The following is a 17,784-nucleotide window of genomic DNA, read 5'->3' on the forward strand; positions in this document are numbered from 1 at the left end:
GAACTATCAAATAAAACATTCTGCTGAAGTATTATATTTCTAGAGATACTAGTTATCTTGCACATAACCAAATTATATCTGATTTAGATATCTGTATTCCTGTGGCAAATAAGACTTACGAGTGACTGACAAGTTAGTTGCACTTCCAGAATTTCCTGGTACCATTTGGAAAAACTACAATCTTCATGAATTTGCAGAATTTTCTAGTCTTCCTTATCTTTCTGTTAAGTCTGCATTACAATAATATGTTCTCTGGTATCTACAGTCTTAAATACCACCACATGGATGCTACCTTACCAGATAGTACAGCAGGTGATCCTGAGACCAAAAATAGGGGCAAAGTCTTGCAGACTGCCAAAATTATTATCTCAATTCTTATGAACATGTCACTGAACAGATATACTCTTGAGAATTAGTGTCTCTTTGCTTTAGATCAATATACACTTTCATTTAAATTTAATCTAAATTCATCCTGCCCCAAAATCGTATTTAATCTTTTCTCTTCTGTTTAGTGAGAAGCTACATTTCTGCCTGTGGTTCCCCCTTGCCCAAGCCAAGAATGTGAAATACATTTAGCTACTGTTTTTCAGATCTCAATGAAAAGTGATTTCAATGAACAATATCTGAGAGTCACCTATGTATATATACTAACATATACACAGAGTAGACAAAGAGGAAAAGAACAAGAATAGATGGCCAAGATACAGTCTGAAAAGCTGAAGAGTAGAGTGGAAGCCAGCAAAGAAGATACGAAGTGAGGTGCCACACAAAATGATCTTAAGGATTTTTTCCAGTGACAAGAATGTGCTCCCTAGATCCCAACAGCCTAAAGATCCTTGTCAACACAACAGAACAAGATCTAGGTCTACTGGGGGCCTATCAAAAGACAAAATTATAACAAGTTTAAACATACAATTGGCTTTTTTTTTTTGAGACAGTCTCGCTCTTGTTACCCAGGCTAGAGTGCAGTGGCGCGATCTCAGCTCACTGCAACCTCTACCTCCCGCATTCAAGCAATTCTCCTGCCTCAACCTCCTGAGTAGCTGGGACTACAAGGCGCCCGGCATCACACCTGGCTAATTTTTGTACTTTTAGTAGAGACGGGGTTTGCCATGTTGGCCAGGCTGGTCTCAAACTCCTGACCTCAGATGATCCACCCACCTCAGCCTCCCAAAGTGCTGGGATTACAGGCGTAAGCCACCACGCCCAGCCCACAATTGGCTTTTATTTGGGCTCCTGGAATTGGACAACATCTCATTTTATAAAATAAAATGACTGTTCCAATGAGAGGAGAGAAGGTTGGCTTTAAAAGTAGAAAAAGGCTGAAGAAAGCAGAAACAGAACAAAAAGCAGACTGGTTGTTTCAAAGATGCTTTGCTTTAAAAGGTTAAAACAGAGATGACTTCCTTATTACGAAGACTCAGGCTGACTATAATCGCCTATTTTCTAGAAAACTGGCCTATTTCCAAGTTTGATTATGTGGCACTTAGCATAAGTGACTCCATTCTGGTTTGTTCTGGTCTGGTGGGGTCCAGTGCAAGAGGCTAGTCTAGAACAATAGCCTCCCAAAAATGTTGTTTCACAGGCTCAATTTCCAGTTACAGCTCATTAATTATACTTCTGAATAAAAAATATATCTGAAACACCAGAAATGCTTCTATACAAAGTAGGTGCTCAAATTTGTGGAGACAATGTATAAATGAAAAGTAAGCATTAGTCTGAATGAGATAACTTTAGCTGCATAGGCAGAAACAAAATAAATCCGAAAAAAAAAAAAGAAAAGATCTAGTCATAGTAGACTGTGAAAGCTGGCAGCTTCAATAATCAAAGGGAAAATATCAATAAGATATTCAGAATGATCTTTTAGGGACTGCAACCTCCGCCTCTCGGGTTCAAGCGATTCTCCTGCCTCAGCCTCCCAAGTAGCTGGGATTACAGGCGCACACCACCATGCCTGGCAAATTTTTGTATTTTAGTAGAGACGAGGTTTCACCATGTTGGCTAGGCTGGTCTCAAACTCCTGACCTCAGGTGATCCACCTGCCTTGACCTCCCAAAGTGCTGGGATTACAGGCATGAGCCACTGCGCCGGGCCACCTTCATATTCATATGAAAGATCAGTAAGTACATCACTCAGAAAGAATTACTGCTTACTAATGCTGATATTTTATGACTTAAACCAGGGATCTTCAATCAAGGGGGAGAAGAGGAGCCATGCAAGATAGGGAAACCAAGGAATAACTTTCAAAATAGACATATTAAAGAAGGAAAGAAAGCAGGTCAGTGTGGCTAGTAAATAAAGGGGAACATTCACAAGAAGAGGTTACAGAGCTAAAGAGAAGCCAAGATGGTAATCTTCATAAGAATCAAGTAAGATTAATCTGGGGGCAAAAGACATGTTAGAATGGGTTAAAGAGGAAATCAAACTTGAAACTACATGACTGACTGATTTATGACGGAGTCTCCCTCTGTCGCCCAGGCTGGGATGCAGTGACAAAATTTCGGCTCACTGCAACCTCTGCCTCCCAGGTTCAAGTGATTCTCCAGCCTCAGCCTCCCAAGCAGCTGGGACTACAGGCACACGCCACTACACCTGGCTAATTTCTGTATTTTTAGTAGAAACAAGGTTTCACCCATGTTGGCCGGGCTAGTCTCAAACCTCAGACCTCAGGTGATCCGCCAGTCTTGGCCTCCCAAAATGCTGGGATTACAGGCGTGAGTCACTGCACCCGGCCCCTTACTTGTCCTTTATAAATGAATAAAACGAAAATACTACCTTATCACAATGTATGGTATATGCAGTGAGAGAAATGTCCCTTAGAAATATTTATAACCTGTAATTTTAAAATAATAAAACAATAGTGACTGAAAAAAAAAACAACAGTGAATCAGGCATTAGAAATTGGAAAATGAACCTAAACAAAGTAAAAGGGGAAAATAATCACAATAAAGCTGAAATCAAATGACAACAGCCCCCCAAAAAAGAACAAAACAGAACAGATTTGCTCATGAAAGTACAATTTAGTTGTCAAGTACAGCTAATAATATAGCTAAATTTCTAGCCAAAAAAAAAAAAAAAAGTTAATTCCTAACAATTAAAAAACCACACATATGTACGGATATGAGATTTAAAAAACTAAGTTAGAGAACGTTATCTTCAACTCTTTACCAATAAATAAACTATTTCTAATAAAAGTCTTAATAAGTTACAAATAAATAGAAACATTCTTAACCTCATGAAAATCTACCGGAAGTCCCAAAACAATCAATGTTAAAACTTTTGACACATTCTTGTTAAAAAAAGTCAGGAGCAAAATGAGACTACCCAACACTCTGCTGAAAGTCCTACCTCATGCTATGGTAGGAAAAAGAGAGGGAGGGAGAGAAGTAGGAGGGAAGGGGGAGGAGGATGGGGAGAGGAACATGGGAAAAGGAAGTGATCAAAGTATCAGCGCAAATAATGATAGCTAACTATAAAATCAAATGCAAAACTATTAGAACTAATAAAAAGCAGTAACATGGTGGAATGAAGATTAAAAATGCCAAAAAGACTATAGTTTTCCTATAAACTAGGAATTACCGTTCAGAAATAAATTTGTTAAAAGATCCCATTCACGATAGCAACAAAAGTTTATAAAATCCTTAAAATAATTTCACAAAATATTGAAAAGACAAAACTCTACAACTTAACTGAAGTACATTAAAGAGGATCTGAACCGGATTAATGTACACATATGTATATAAATCCAATGCAATGCAACCCCAATCAAAATACCAGCAGACAAAATGATTCTAAGGTTTACCTGGAGGATGCAAAAAAACGCCCAGAGTATTTTTAAAGAAAAACAGGAGAGAGTTTACCTTAAAACAAACATTAAAGCTTCACAGAAAGCAACACTATGATCTCAAGAAAAAGAAAAACAGATCAATATAACAAAACAAAGGGCTCAAAAACAGATACGTGAATTTAGGGTATTTTAAAATCAGAGGGATGACATAAAAAAATTTAAACTCTTTTCAAATAAATCAGATACCTAAACAAATAAATGAATTTTAAAATTCTGGAAGGATTAACATAAAAAAAAAAACATAAAATAAGGCCGGGTGCAGTGGCTCACCCCTGTAATCCCAGCACTTTGGGAGGCCAAGGCAGGTGGATCACAAGGTCAGGAGATCGAGAACATCCTGGCTAACACGGTGAAATCCCGTCTCTACTAAAAATAAAAAAAATCAGCCAGGCATGGTGGCATGTGCCTGTAGTCCCAGCTACTTGGGAGTCTGAGGCGGGAGAATCACTTGAAGCCAGGAGACGGAAGTTGCAGTCAGCCAAGATCGCGCCACTGCACTGCAGCCTGGGCAACAGAATGAGACTCTGTCTCAAAAAAAAAAAAACCCATAAAAGATCTAGAAGAAAAGAAGGGCAGCCTAAAAGCAAGATACAATACCCAGAAGACTGAAAGGTTCATATTTCACCTCACAAAATTTTAAATCCTGCATACAAAATCAACTAAAGACACCACGAGCAAATTTAAAAGATAAGCAATAGCTAGGAAGAAAAAATGTGCAACACATGTAAATTAACAAAGGCCAATAACGATAATATATACTGAGTACTACATCAAATCAATTTAAAAGACAACTCAATATAAGCAAAATGACGAGTAATTAACAGAATACATAACCAATAAAATTAAAATTGTGCAAAACTTCACTAATAATCAGTAAACTGCAAATCAAAACAATGCATTCTATATAGGCTCTATTTTTTGTCTGTGATATTCACAAAGATTAAGATGACTAATATTTAATTGATATGGTTTAAGATTTGTGGCCTCGCCCAAATCTCCTGTCGAATTATGATCCCCAGTGTTGGAGGAGGGGCCTGGTGGGAGGTGACTGGATCATGGGAGTGGACCCCTTGCTGTTCTCGTGATAATGAGTTCTCACAAGAGCTGATTGTTTAAAAGTGTCTAGTATCTCCCCTTGCTCTCTCTTCCTCCTGCTCCAGACATGTAGGACCTGCCTGCTCACCCTTCACCTTCCACCATGAATGTAAGTTTCCTGAGGCCTCCCCAGCCATGCTTCCTGTACAGCCTTGCAGAACCTTGAGCCAATTAAACCTCTTTTCTCTATAAATTATCCGGTCTCAGGGAGTTACACAGCAATGCGAGAACACTAGTGTTTAAAAGCGTGTGCAGAAACAGGAATTGTCAAACCATTGGCAAAGTTCTGGGGAACAGAACAATTTGGCAGTTAAGGCATAATTACAGGATTTAGCATAAGGAATGTATTTCTTGAAATGGAAAATGGTTGAACCAAGCTATATGGGGCCATTACAGAATCTCTATGGACATGCTGTAAGAAATACACAATACAGTGGCTCATGTCTGTAATCCCAGCACTTTAGGAGGCCGAGGTGGGCGGATCACCTGAGGTCAGGAGTTCGAAACCAGCCTGGCCAACACGGCGAAAACCTGTCTCTACTAAAAATAAAAAAATTAGCCAGGCGTGGTGATGGGTGCCTGTAATCCAGCTACTAGGGAGGCTAGGGCAGGAGAATGGCTTGAACCCAGAAGGTGGAGGTTGCAGTGAGCTCAGATCACGCCACTCACTCCAGCCTGGGCAACAAAGCAAGGCTCCATCTCAAAAATAAATAAATAATACACACACACACACACACACACACACACACACTAAGGAATATATATAGTCGTCCCTCAGTATCCAAGGGGGATTGGTTCCAGGACACCCTCTGACCGCCCCCACCCCTGATACCAAAATCAATGGATACTCAAGTCCCTTATATAAAAAGATACAGCATTTGCATATAACTTACACATACCCTCCTGTGTACTTTAAATCATCTATAGATTACTTACAATACTCAATACAATGTAAACGCTATGTAAATAATTGTTATATGGTATTGTTTAGAGAATAATGACACGAGAAAAAAAATCTGTACATGTTCAAATGCAACCATACCATTTTTTTTCCCTAATATTTTCAATCTGTAGTTGGTTGAAACCACTGATACAGGAAGGCAGACTGTATCTGGTCTTTTTTTTTTCTTGTATTTGGTCTTAGTCTTTGGTTCCTGGCACAAATCATCTAAAACCTTTGGAATCCCTGAGTCATAAGGGTGAGACGAGCCACTTTTCTTATTCATAGTAAGCCCCTTTCAACCATACCTGAGTTTATGCTAATATGGTTACTCTAGGTGGGCCCCTAGATAGATTTAGGACAGGGGCTGGTTTCCAGGAGAACCAACCACAAGATTAGAGGGTCAGAACATTCAGTCCCATCCTACCCCTACAGTCCCATCCTACCCCTACCACTAAGGAGGGAAAAGAGTTTGGAGATCCAGCTAATTACCAATGGCCAATGATTTAACCAGTCATGTCCATGTAATGGAATCTCCATTAAATTCTTAAATGATGGAATTCGTGGAAGGTCAGGGTGCCAGAAGGGTGATACACTCTAACTCCATAGGACAGGAGCTCCTATGGTTGGAACCCCAATGGACCTCACTCTCTCTACCTCTTAATATGCTGTATCTTTTATAATGTCCTTTATAATAAACTGATAAATTAAGTAAAATGCTTTTCTGAGTTCTGTGAGCCATTCTAGCAAATTATCAAACCTGAGAAGGGGACTGTGGAAATCCCCAACTTATAGCCAACTGGTCAGAAGTACATGAGACATGGGCTTAATGGCATCTGAAGTGGAGGCAGTCTCTTGTGGGACTGATCCCTTAATGTGTGGGGTCTGGCACTCACTCTGAGTAGCGTAACCACTGAACTGAATCAATTGTTGGACACCCAGTTGGTGACTGAAGAGTTGGAGAATTGTTAGTGTAGCAAAAAACCACATATTTAGTGTCAGAAATGTTGTGAGAAGAAACAGATTACAGAAGTAGATGCATTTCCCTTTTATTATCTTTGATCGACATACAATAAAAATATACTGGCTGATGTAATTATCTTACCTGCATTCCTTATAAGTAACAGTAGACACATCAGCCCTTAGAACCACAGTATAATATGCATTTTAACATACACAGGTACCTTAAACTATAAAACAATCACATTTATGTATCCTTTTAAAAAACTCATAAAATTAACTGCTGTAAATCAAAAGACAGTATCTAAAAAACAGATGCCAATGAAACAGAATACACTAAAAGAACAGACCGGAATACTCTCTAAAAATTGCTAAGTATCTCTGCTCTTTGGCTGAATAAAAAAATAACACTCACTCTACTGTCTTAGCTGAATCCTCACCTCTCAAAGCAGCCTGTATCTGTCAAATGGCTCCTAAGTTTTGACATTGTAATAACTCTCAATAAATTTACCCAGCAAAAAAATTTTTAAAAATTAAAAATAAAAAGAAATTTACCTAGCAAAAATTCTCATACAGGGATAGAATAAGCATATGTATAAGGATGGTCATCACAGCATTATTTGTAGTAGCAAAAAACCCATAAAAGTCTTATGTCAATAGAAAAATGGCTAATTAGGAAATGTCCATAGTACAGAATACTACATAGCTATAAACACTGACACAGAACTCAATATATGTACACAACACACATTAAGTCAAAAAAAAGCAAGTTGTAGAGCAAAATGTGTAATTTCATCCTATGTAAGCAATTAAAAAAGAAATCTAAACAACCTAAATACATGTCATTCTGAGTTCTGTTCACTATGTTTTTCTGTTTGTTTTTCTGAGACAGAGTCTCACTCTGTCGCTCAGGCTGGAGTGCAGTGGCACAATCTCGGCTCACTTCAACTTCCGTCTCATGGGTTCAAGCGATTCTCCTGCCTCAGACTCCCAAGTAGCTGGGACTACAGGCGCGTGCCACTATGCCCGCCTGATTTTTTGTATTTTTAGTAGAGATGGGGTTTCACTGTGTTAGCCAGGATGGTCTCGATCTCCTGACCTCACGATCCGCCCGCCTCAGCCTCCCAAAGTGCTGGGATTACAGGCACGAGCTGTGCAGTATGTTTTAGCCACACCTGCCATCTTTCTCTTCATCAGTCTTGCAAAGATCATTCTCATTTTAGAGTGCTTTCACTAGCTTGTCCTTCTGCTTGGAAAGGAATGATTTCTTCCCCCCAAGATTTTCCCATAGCTAGCTCCCTCATGCATTCTAAAGGAATTCTAACCTTGTAATTCTTTATCTCATGTTCTCTCTTTTCTTAACCATAGCACTTTTATAGCCTCTAAGATTTTTAAGAGCAGTTATCTCTTATTTACCACAATATCCCCAATACCTTGCACTGTACCTGGCATATAGTAGTCATTCAATAAATATTTGCTTAAGAACTCATCAATGGTGATGAATAAATAAAAAGAGGAGTTCAAATTAGGCAACCTTAACATTTCACATTTTCATGCCTAAAAAAAAACCCAAAAACCCCTCAACATGGGAGTCCAAATATTCTTCACAGTCACCTTGGTTTACTGCTTCAACTGTGCTTGGAACCCCCACCCTAGCCAGCAGCTCAGAGTCAGCCCCCTGCTACCTCCTCACAGCACCCTCTAGCAGTCCCAAGGCTCTTGCCACCACTTCAGTGCTACCTCTTAGCCGCCTCCCATGATGAGAGCAACCCCTACCACCAGGACCATCAACTGCCAGATTAATCTCGAGCTTTGTCTCCATATCTACCTATTCATGTCTTACTACTTTGTCCACAATGATATGGCTTTGCCATGACATTTCTTCACCAATGTCATGAGGAGAGAAAATATAATGAGAAAGTGACAGAGCTGCACAACCAACAGAGAGGCCTAATATTCCTTCAGGATATCAAGAAACCAGACCATAATGAATGGGAGGGCAGGCTGAAGACAATGGAGCATGCATTATACTTGGAAAAAAGCATGAATCAGTCACTACTGAAAATGCATGAACTGGCCATTGACAAAACCACACACACCGTGTGACTTCATTGAGATGCATTACCTGAATGAGCAGGTGAAATCTATCAAAGAACTGGGTGACCATGTTCAACTTGTCCAAGACTGGCAGGGAGGTGGGTCTGAATCTAGCATGGCAGAGTAACTCTTTTGACAAGTACATCCTGGAAGACAGTAATGATGTGAAAAGAAAATAGAATCTCGGGACTCTAAATCACAATGCCAAAGGGAAAGTTAAGCTTAGGAACTAAGTAAGGCAATACTGCTTCCCCTTTGTTCCCAAACAGATAGCTGTAATTTCACAACCAAGACATACGTAGCCTCATCCATAAGCCACGTTCCCACAACAATAGAGGGCCACAAATCTCCCAAGATGGCTTCCCTCATCTTAATCTAAATCTTTCAGGATACATATCTTCCCTATAAACTAGCCCGGAAACTGAGTTCTGTTGAAGCTCACCTTAACAATGTCAATTACCAGCTTATCTTCACAGGTAGAAGAATAAAAACCAGAAATCATCCCTTGGCCTACCCTGAGACGAATGCGTAATTGACTTTTTCCTCTACTCCCTCTTTTCATACGTAAAATATAGATTTACTGAAGCTAACCAGAGCCTCATGAGAATGTAACCATGTGCCTCACTGCCTACTCTCCCTCCTTTATTCCTCCTGCTTGCTCCTTCTCCTTTAAATAATCAAGTTCCCCCAACCCCCTTTGGAAACAGCACAGGTCACAGATGCTCCTGTGACTTGTTTTTTTTTCCAGGGTACATCCTCAACTTTGGTTAAATAAACCTCTAATGACAGAGACCTGCCTTAAGTCACTTTTTGGTTAACAATGATGAGCGAATCCTTAGGCTCACTTCCCCATAGCCAATGGGGGTGACTTCCCCGGTAACCAGGGCAAGGCATGCATGTTTGGTTATCCTGTTCTGTAAGTCGTACCAAAATACCCACTTAAATTCTTTCATTTGTACCATTCCTTCAAATAAAGAACTTTGGCACAAAAAAAAAACCCAAGCCAAAACATGGGAAAGGGTAAGAGAAAAGAAAAATTTAACAGTTAGTTTATTTTCTATATGAAGAGAAAATATTTTCTACATTTCTGCATGGTCAGGTAATTTCTTAGCAAAGAAGTCTATCCTTCAAAGGACAAAACTGGAAATTTAAATATAACAATAGTAAGAGACTCACCTCTCTGGTGCTATGTGTTTACATTTCAAGGAAGATGAAACCTCAGACTATGGAGACATTCCAGGGGCTGTAAATGCTGAAACTAGTCTGATTTCCCTCCTCACCCCAAACATTGATTTATATTCCAAAGATTAAAAACCTAGGTTCCTCCTCCACCTTCTGCTCTAAGGATTAAGATTTATATTAGGAAGCAAAGGTCTATCTCCCTCTCTCAGGAGCAGGGGTTGAACAACATATATACAAGTTTCCAGATTAATATTTTCTGGTTCCTCACATATCAAACGAATATCCTGCTCTCATCACATTGTCCTGGGAAAGAACCAGGGCAGAGGAGAACTGGTGCAGTTATTGCTGTAATAATTACTCTGTCCCTGCTCCAGAAATCGTATGTCTACTGGAAACTAAAATTTTAAATCCCCAACTAGAAACTAAAATTTTCATTCTACATTTTTCCATTAAAACCACCTGGCCAGGCACGGTGGCTCATGCCTGTAATCTTAGCACTTTGAGAGGCTGAGGCAGGCGGATCATGAGGTCAAGAGATCCAGATCATCCTGACCAACATGGTGAAACGCTCTCTACTAAAAATAAAAAAATTAGCTGGGCGTGGTGGTGCACACTTGTAGTCCCAGCTACTTGAGAGGGTGAGGCAGGAGAATCACTTGAACCCGGGAGGCAGAGGTTGCAGTGGGCCAAGATCGCGCTATTGCACTCCAGCCCACTGCACTCCAGCCTGGTGACAGAGTGAGACTATCTCAAAAAAAAAAAAATTAAGTAATGTGTTTGAACTATTGGAAAATCTGTATTTGTATACTAATTCAATTACATTACAGGTTAATATTCTGAAGACTAGTCTAAGGACCTACCTGCCAGTAATCATAACATTATTTCCACACAAATACTCACTTTGTATTAGTTGGCAAACAAAGTATACTTATGCAGAGGTTCCCTAAAACACCATTTCTATCCCACTCCTAAGATACAATCCTTAAGTTAGTTGAGGGAATGAAAATACTGCAGTCTGGCCGGGCGCAGTGGCTCACGCCTGTAATCCCAAGCACTTTGGGAGGCTGAGGCGGGTGGATCATGAGGTCAGGAGATCAAGACCATCCTGGCTAACACAGTGAAACCCGGTCTCTACCAAAAATAAAAAAATTAGCTGGCAAGGTGGCGGGCGCCTGTAGTCCCAGCTACTCGGGAGGCTGAAGCAGGAGAATGGTGTGAACCCAGGAGGCGGAGCTTGCAGTGAGCCGAGATCCTGCCACTGCACTCCAGCCTGGGCGACAGAGCAAGACTCGGTCTCAAAAAAAAAAAGAAAATACTGCAGTCTACAGAACTTAGATGTAGCAAAGAGTAAGGTTCATGTGAAAAAAATTGAGGATAATACTAATTGAGGTTCCCATTCAAGTCTTTGAGATCCCAAGGCTCTCAAATAATCCTCTGACTGGGCCATACATTTGTTCCCAAGACCATTCAAGGAAAAACGGATCCATTAAACCATAAATTCCCCCAGAGTAAAGGCAGAGAACTATTTTAGGGATCCCTTTATGTTATAAAACAACAAATGAGACAGTCAGAAAGCACAGTAAATGATCTTTGGAAGTGGATCAGCTTGGATTTGCATCCTTGCTCTAGCAGTCACTAGCTGTGGATTCACAGGCAAATTTCTCAACCTCTTAAGGCTTTTTTTTTTTAATCTGCAAACTGATAAAAATTTTCAGGTTCACTAGCAAAACTGAATGAGATATTCATATGAAGTACCTGGCACATTCCATACATGACAGTCATAAAACAGGTGATATCATCTTCTCTATTATTTCAATTTGAAAAAGCATTTTTATTTCCTAGTCCCCTAACATGTAAAAGACTAGGGAGAAAATTATTTAGCTACCCCCAACTTACCGAGAATTTTACATTAATACTCTGTCAAAAGGATAAGTTATTTTAGAGAAGAAAATACTGAAAGTACTAAAATCTTTGGTTAATGTGCCTCATAAGTAGAAAATCAATGGCTGATTCAAGACTACTCATTTAAGGCTTATTCTATAACGAACAAAATTTGCCAGAAAGGGCAGATTTCTTTATTAGTTGTCAACTGTTAGTAATCTGGATGTGGCTAAATATTCGGTTCCTGGAAGCTTAAGGGAAAAAGAAACATACTGAACAGAGACATTTCTGGCTTAAATTTCATTAGAAATTAGCAAATTATTTATAAAATGTTTCTTGGATTACCCTCCTCCCTAGCTCCAAACACATACCCAATCTTTGAGAGGATTAAGATATTATAGACTAGGCACACTGCTGTCTGATGATTAAGAATATAGGGCTAAGTATACAGAATCTACATGGCCTTTACTCTTTGGTCAGACTCTCAATAAACTAAAGTCTCAAGTGAGACCCTAGCATGCACTGGATCACCGTGAACTCATAGCTCAACTCTTAGATAAATAGCCTCAAATGTGTATTTTCTTTATTTCTGTTTTTTTTTTTTTTTTTTTTTTTTTTTAGACAGGGTCTCACTCTTATCACCCTGGCTGAAGTGCAGTGCTGCAATCATGGCTCACCACAGCCTTGACCTCCTGGGCTCAGGTGATCCTCCTGTCTCGGCCTCCCAAGTAGCTGAGACTACAGGCATGCACCACCATGCCAAGTTGTTTTTTGTGTGTATTTTTTGTAGAGATGGGGTTTCCCCATGTTGCCCAGACTGGTTTCGAACTCCTGGGCTTAAGCAATCTGCCAGCCTTGGCCTTGCAAAGTGCTGGGATTACAGGCATGAGCCACTCACCCAGCCAAATGTATATTTTCAACAGTATAGGTGAAAGAGGAATTCATAATAAATAGCAGATTAACAGGCAAAAGAGCTTACACTGTGTTGTAAAATTTTAGGAGCCTGAATTATACTCTTACCAGAGTAGTTATGAGGGAGAAGGTAGCAATAAGGGAGCTTCCAGATTGAATGAAACATTTTTCTCAAAAAAGGAACTTTAAATATAACATTTTAAGCAAAACTGTCAAGAGTTCTGCACCTATAAATGTTTAGCAGTTGCTTTAATTGTAAAAATTTTCTGGTCTATAGAGAGTATCTGAAATAAAGCTATAGTTTAATATGAGTGAGCTATAAATTATACTCCCCAAAAGGAGAAAGAGTTTAGGTAAACTGAGTTACTTAGAAATGTCCATTTACATTTTGAACGACTGCTATATTAGTTTTCTATGGCTACTGTAACATTATCATAAATTTGAAGGCTTATAACAATAGTAATTTATTCTCCCATGGTTCTGAAGGCCAGAAGTCCTAATTCAGTATCACTGGGCCAAAATCAAAGTACTGGCAAGATTGCACTTGGCTTCCAGAGGCCCTAGGGGAGAATCTGTTCCTTACCTCTTTCAGGTTGGGGCAAATGCCAGTATGCCTTGGCTTGTAGCCATATCACTCCAATCTGCCTCTGTGGTCACACTGCTTCATGCTCTTCTGTGGCTGTAATCTCTCTCTGCCCCTTCTCTTATAAAGTTACATGTGGTAACATTTAAGGCCTACCTGGATAATCCAGGACAAGCTCATCTCAATACCATTAACTTAATTACACATACAAAGACGCTTTTTCGAAGTAAATTAACGTTTACAGGTTCCAGAGACTGGAATGTACATATCTTTTGGGGGACATTTTTCAGCCTACCACACTGACCAAAGGTAAGAGTGACTACAACCCGCCAATGAATATAACCAACTACCCACAGGCAACACTTAAGTCTTTATCCTGCATATATGCTGTTTCCTTAATTTGTTTTTGTTTTTGTTTTTTTTTTGAGACGGAGTCTCGCTCTGTCACCCAGGCTGGAGTGCAGTGGCGGGATCTCGGCTGCTAGCTCCGCCTCCCGGGTTCACGCCATTCTCCTGCCTCAGCCTCTCTGAGTAGCTGGGACTACAGGCGCCCGCCACCACGCCTGGCTGATTTTTTGTATTTTTAGTAGAGACGGGGTTTCACCGTGGTCTCGATTTCCTGACCTCGTGATCCGCCCGCCTCAGCCTCCCAAAGTGCTGGGATTACAAGCGTGAGCCACCGCGCCCGGCCTCCTTAATTTGTTTTTAAACAAATGTGAAATACATTTCAGAAAATGTAACCACTTTACAGGAGGCTGAGGCAGGAGAATCGCTTGAACCTGGGAGGCAGAGGTTGCAGTGAGCCGACATCGTACCACTGCACTCCAGCGTGGGGAACAGGGCAAGACTCCATCTCCAAAAAAAAAAACAAAAAACAAAAAAGGCCGGGCGCTGTGGTTCATGCCTGTAATTCCAGCACTTTGGGAGGCCAAGGCGGGCGAATCATGAGGTCAAGAGCTCAAGACCATCCTGGCCAACACGGTGAAACCCCATCTGTACTAAATATTCAAAAATTAGCTGGGTGTGGTGGCAGGTGCCTGTAGTCCCAGCTACTTAAGAGGCTGAGGTAGGAGAATCGCTTGAACCTGGAAGGCAGAGGTTGCCGAGAGCCGAGATTGCACCACTGCACTCCACCCAGGGCGAGGGCAAGACTCCGTCTCAAAAAAAAAAAAAAAAGTATACTTTTAAATTACTTACATTATCCCATTTCCCTACAAAGCATTTTTTTTCATTTGACATACACTTCCCTAAGCACTATGAAACAAAGAAAAACTAAGATGCCTTCTCTCTCTTTTAATGAGGTATCTTTTTCCCTCATAGTTACTGTCCCTTCTGAACACAGTAAAATAAAGGTCACATCAATTAACTCTCTCAATCTTAAGCATTTTTCTTTTCGTTTTATGTTATATTACACAACATGTAAATGAGCAAATAATTTCTTCCTTAATTAAAGCAATGCTTGCTTACAGGATACAGGTATTAAGATTTTAGAAATTTACTCAAGACTAGGCAAACCAGGGAGCAATAATAAATTCTGAGTAAGCAATCCAACTGCCATCATAACACTGCCTGCGGTAACTATCACCTCATAAAAACCACTTTCTGCAGTTCAATCTAAAACTACAGCTGTAAGACAGACACTAATTTCTGTAAGCTTCTAAAGACACAAAGTGTTCTTTATTGAAAAGCTTGTCACTGTACTAAACATCTGGAATACTCATCTAAATTACTCTTGGTAACCTAATAGCTTCTTTATTTAAAGAGGCAATACCAATTCCTAATTTCATTGTATCTTTTCCACAATATGGAACATACAATAGGAAGCACTTAAAGGTAATTTGCCAAATCTCCATTATCGGGTCTTAAGTTTTTGAATACTAGTAATAAACTCAACATTTCTAGACTCTCTATAACTAAGTTGTGTTACAAGGAAAAGAAATGTTTTCAAGATTTTTAAAGCTTCCCTTAAAATGTAGATCTAGATAATTTAGTGTGATCTGTGCTTCCTACCACATTTCTCCCACCAGCCATCACTATTTCATCTCCTCTAACACTACTACTACCCCTGCCCCCACCACAGACATAGATACTTTAATAGCCCAATTTAATCTGCTTTTAAGGTTTCAAGATAACACCTATCAAGGTCTAATATGAGTCAACACTAATTGTAACAGCAGCAGCCTTATTTTCTTTCTGTCCCTTTGCCTACCCATATTAGAAGCTAACAGATCCATAATGAAAACCAGTTGAGTTCAACAATTTAGGAAACATTTATTGAGCTATCATGTGACAGAAAATGAGAACCTCTAACAATGTATTGGCTACTGAGGCGGACAATCCTTGAACATGTTTCCAATATGATTTGATAAATGCTAAGAAAGCATAAATAAGCAGTCAAATGGGAGAGCAGAAATCAGAAAATGTTTCCTGGAGAAAGAGACTCATTCTTGGAGGAAGAGTTTAAGGTGAAGTGAAAGTTAACCAAGCAAGGAAAGAAAGCAGTCCTGAAAGACCAACATAATAAGGAAAGGTACACTCAGCATGGCATGTCTGGGAAACTCCAAGTAGTTCACTATTAAATGAGTGGAAAAGAAGGTAGGGAGTACAGCCTCAGCACAGGGTGAGGCTGAAGAATTTAAATGTGAACTAGATCAGCGACGCCTAGTAATGCAATACAAAGGTGTCAAGAAAGATCCACAGTGCAATGACAAAGAGATCACCTTTGGCAACAGTAAAGGATGGATCTGAGAAAATCAAGAATCCTAATCTGTGTAATAATCTGAAGAAGAGATGAGAAAGGCCTACAGTAGAGCTGTTAATAAGAATAAATTAGAAAAGGCAGAGCTCAAAAATAACAATACATGGGACATAGGAAATGAGAAAGGAAGGAAAGACTCCTAAGCCTGTGGCTGTGTAGACGTTGATACTAAAAAAAAAAGACAGTAAAGCAGAAAGTAGTATTTTTATCACTTCTATTCAACATACTAGTGGAAGTTCTAGCCACAGCAAGTAGGGGAAAAAAAGGAAACAGAAATAAAAGGCATCCAAATTGTAAAGGAAGTAAAATAATATTTTTGTAGATGACACTGTGTCCAGAGTTTATTCCTTCCAGTGGTTTCTTGCTCTCGCTGACTTCAAGAATGAAGCCGCGGAACTTCACGATGAGTTTTGTTAAAGCTCTTAAAGATGGTGTGTCCGGAGTTTGTTCCTTCAGAAGTGTCTAGGAGTTTCTTCGTTCCGGTGAGTTAGTGGTCTCGCTGACTTCACGAGTGAAGCTGTGGATCTTCGCAGTGAGTGTTACAGCTCTTAAAGGTGGCGCGTCTGGAGTTGTTTGGCCCTCCTGATGGGTTCATGGTCTCGCTGACTTCAGGAATGAAGCCGCAGGCCCTGACGGTGAGTGTTACAACTCATAAAGGTAGTAGTGCCGACCCAATGAGTGAGCAGCAGCAATATTTATTGTGAGGAGCAAAACAACAAAGCTTCCACAGCATGGAAGTGGACCTGAGCAGGTTGCAGCTGCTGGCTTGGTGGCCAGCTTTTAGTCCCTTATTTGGCCCTGCCCACGTCCTGCTGATTGGTCCATTTTACAGAGAGCTGATTGGTCCATTTTTTCAGAGTGCTGACTGGTGCATTTACAATCCTTTAGCTAGACACAGAGCACTGATTGGTGCATTTTTAGAGTGCTGATTGGTGCATTTACAATCCCTCAGCTAGACACAGAGGGCTGATTGGTACGTTTACAATCCTTTAGCTAGACAAAGAGGGCTGATTGGTGCGTTTTTACAGAGTGCTGATTGGTGCATTTTACAATCCTTTAGCAAGTTCTCCAAGTCCCCACCCGACCCAGAAGTCCAGCTGGTTTCATCTCTTAACATGATCTTATATGCAGAAAGCCCTAAAGACTCCACACATACACACAAAACTGTAAAAAGCTGAATAAATGAATTCAGCAAAGTTGCAAGAAAAAAAAAAACAATCAATTTCATTCATATACACTAACAATGAACAACCTGAAAAGGAAATTTAAAAAAATTCCACATACAATAACATAAAATAATAATACTTAGGAATAAACTTAGCCAAGGAGGCACAAGACTTGCATACTGAAAATCACAAAACATTCTGAAAGGCATTACAGACATAAATGGAAAGACATCCCATGTTCATGGATTTGAAGACAAAATATTGTTAAGATAACAATAAAGATGCTCGTTGACCTAAATGGGGTTACATCTCAATAAACCTATCAAAAACTGAAAATATCTTAAGTCTAAAGTGAAACCATAG

At 39.8% G+C, this 17,784-nt stretch overlaps 1 protein-coding gene across 3 annotated transcripts in view; it reads right to left on the reverse strand.

Annotated features, from left to right (window-relative positions):
* Positions 1 to 17,784, reverse strand: part of RNF2 (ring finger protein 2) — a 57,244-nt gene that overhangs the window by 19,966 nt on the left and 19,494 nt on the right. Inside the window, exon 2 of one of the 3 annotated variants that reach the window (XM_032137270.2) lies at positions 8,968 to 9,085. The exons of the other annotated variants lie outside the window; for them this stretch is intronic. The gene's annotated coding sequence lies outside the window, so the exon portion shown is untranslated. The remainder of the gene's footprint in view (positions 1 to 8,967; positions 9,086 to 17,784) is intronic. 3 annotated transcript variants of the gene reach the window in all.

The sequence above is a fragment of the Hylobates moloch genome, unplaced genomic scaffold (assembly GCF_009828535.3).
Source record: "Hylobates moloch isolate HMO894 unplaced genomic scaffold, HMol_V3 SCAFFOLD_18, whole genome shotgun sequence".
Classification (NCBI taxonomy): domain Eukaryota; kingdom Metazoa; phylum Chordata; class Mammalia; order Primates; family Hylobatidae; genus Hylobates; species Hylobates moloch.